This window comes from Elaeis guineensis, chromosome 2 (assembly GCF_000442705.2).
Source record: "Elaeis guineensis isolate ETL-2024a chromosome 2, EG11, whole genome shotgun sequence".
NCBI classification, from domain to species: Eukaryota; Viridiplantae; Streptophyta; class Magnoliopsida; order Arecales; family Arecaceae; genus Elaeis; species Elaeis guineensis.
The window spans coordinates 16,785,304-16,788,445 of NC_025994.2; the positions used below are offsets into that span (position 1 = coordinate 16,785,304).

Below are 3,142 nucleotides of genomic sequence, written 5' to 3' on the forward strand. Positions count from 1 at the left end.
TTGATATTATATTACTAGTAATCTGATTGTCATACCAACATATCAATTAAGATTCTCAATAATTTTACTACAATATTATCTGTATGTATCAAACATAGTAATCAACATTACTGGCAATCTATCTAGATTGTAGGTAATCCAGATTACCTGATAACCTAGATTATTATTGCCTGACAATGCACTAAATACAACCTAAGATTGTATTTGATAGTTGGCAATCTATCCAGATTGTTAGCAATTTAATATGATAATATGGATTACTGTATTTGGTATGCTCTTTGGATGGTAATCCAGATAATCTTGGCAATGCAGATTGCCTCTTGAGAGGCAATCTGAATTATCTTGTGGAGGGGTGGCTATTTAGATTATCACTTTTTTAGTAATATTATAATAAAAATTTTGGATAAAATTATCTTTTAAAAAAAATCACACAAAGCCCATTACCCAACCTACTCTACATGCAACCCCAGCCTGCGACTCCTCCATCTTCCTTTGTTTGCCCATGGATTCTTCACCCTTGTCCCCCACCACCCTCGTGTGGCTCCTCTATGCCCATCCCCACCACCCCCATGGCTCCACACGTGCTCGCCTACTTCCCACCCCCTAGTGTTCGTAGTTCTCTACACCCTCCGATTTGCTACTTCTCCATGCTATCACCATACCAATACCACTCCTACCACTTCTCATCAAAGAAAAAGAAGAGCATTCGGATAAAATTATTAGGGATATTTTGAGAATTTGATTTTACATTATCGATAATCTGATTGTTATACTTAATATGTCAATCAAGATTTTCAATAATTTTACTGCAACATTAATTGTGTATACCAAATATAGTAATCAATATTACTGACAATTTAATGATAGTAATTTATCCTGAAGGCAATCCATATTACTTTTCAAGATTGCCTGGAGATACACCAAATGCAACCTAAGGATAATTAAGGGATATCTTATACATACATATATATCTTATACTAACCCCTCTACATGGTTCCTTATATGCCATTATAGGCATATCTACTCTTATATGTGTCTACACTAATAAACATCTAGCTTAGGTCTATCTTCTTCTCAATGAGGCCATCACTTGCAATGTAATGCATGATGAAGTGGGGGATTTGCTAGCCTCTATATCTCATCCTTGGTATGTTTCTTCATGAGAGCCAACACCTATATATGGTTATATATGAACTTAGTTTGACACTCTTTAATATCAAGGAATATAAGTGAAATTAAGTTAAGATTGAGGATATTTTTATAATTTATCTTAAATTTTTTAATAATTATTTTAAATTTTAGCACATAATTTTCATAATTAAAAGTAAATAATTAGAATTATATTCTATTTTTTATTTATGTTCATTAATTTTTAGTCAACTATTTGTATTGAAATTAATTTCAATATTATCAATTTAGAAATTATAAATTAATTAGTTATTTATATAATAATATATAGACAAATTTATTTACATATAATTAATTTATAAAATTATTTATAAATTAAAATTAAATTAAAATTATATATTTATATAATTTTTACATTACTATAAATTATAAAGATTATAATTTATATATTGCTCTATTTGTTTAGGATAAATAAGCATTATAAATTAATAATAATAATACTTTTTTATTTAAAATAGTTTAATAAACATACCATAAAAATATCATCCATTATTTCTTTTATTCTTCCTATATCATTTAAAGAAGGAAATTATTCTCATTCATGCTTCCATATTTTATCAAATATATGGGAGGATGAATGGAAGACCTATTCATCCTTTCTCTTATCTATCTTTTTCTTTTATCCATCCTTAATCCCATCCATCTTCCATACTAAATAGACGATTAGTAATAGATTTTGTTCGTTTGGGCTGGTATAAGAATTATTGACCTGATGTTGGGGACCAAATTCAAGAGGGCAATGTGTGTGACGAAAAGTAAACAGTGTCAATAGGAATCAAAACTGCGATAGCTAAGCTAAGAGGTTACCTTACTTGAGGTGATTTGATCCCACCCTTCTATATAAAAGAGAGAGAGGAGAAAAGAAATGGAGAAGGAATCAATGGCGACGGCAGCGGAGGACGGAATGGTGCTGCTGGACTTTTGGGTAAGCCCATTCGGACAGCGGTGCCGGATCGCATTGGCAGAGAAGGGGGTGGATTACGAGTACAAGGAGGAGAATCTGAGCGACAAGAGCCCACTGCTGCTGAAGATGAACCCGATCCACAAGAAGATCCCCGTGCTCATCCACCACGGCAAACCTATCTGTGAATCCCTCATCATCGTCCAATACATCGATGAGATTTGGTCCAACAACCCCCTCCTTCCCTCCGACCCCTATGAGCGAGCCAAAGCACGCTTCTGGGCTGACTTTGTCGACAAGAAGGTATGGTGAGAACAATGCTAACAAGACAAAGTATATATATATACAAAACTTGCATGTCCTCCTTAGAGATAAATCAATCTTATTTTGTATAAAAGCTTGTCATGATTTTTGGGATTGTTACCATTACTAGGTCTATGAATGTGGGACAAGGCTATGGAAGCTGAAGGGGGAGGCCCGTGAGGAAGACAGGAAGGACATGATCAAGATCTTAAAGCTTTTGGAGGGTGAGCTTGGAGACAAGAAGTACTCTGGAGGAGAGACCTTCGGCTTTGTGGATGTTGCATTGGTGCCCTTCACGACCTGGTTCCACACCTATGAGATTTGTGGCAACTTTAGCATCGAGAAGGAATGCCCGAAGCTGTGGCATGGGCCAAGAGGTGCATGGAGAGGGAGAGTGTTTCCAAGTCCCTTCATGATTCCCACAAGGTCCATGAGTTCGTCGGCTACCTCAAGAGGTTGTTTGGACTGGAGTAGAGGAAAGAAACATAATATATATGGATCCATGGTTTGAGTCGGGATGTATTGAAAGTTTATGCATTTGCTTTGTATTGGAGAATGGCGTGAAATAGTTTTAGCGTGCTCCTTTGCTTCCGAATAAAATAAACTTTAAGTGTCTTATTGTCCATCTAATCCATGAAACATCAAATGGTTGTTAACATCATCATTAGAACGGTGTCAAATCATGAGCTTTTTTAATAGTCCTGGTCAAGTGTACTATGCTTATTTTTCTTGAAGAGATTATCTCAAGGA

At 35.0% G+C, this 3,142-nt stretch overlaps 1 pseudogene; it reads left to right on the forward strand.

Annotated features, from left to right (window-relative positions):
- Positions 1-2,068: 2,068 nt before the first annotated feature.
- LOC140855418 (probable glutathione S-transferase parA) lies at positions 2,069-2,866 on the forward strand (annotated as a pseudogene).
- The last annotated feature ends 276 nt before the right edge of the window (positions 2,867-3,142 follow it).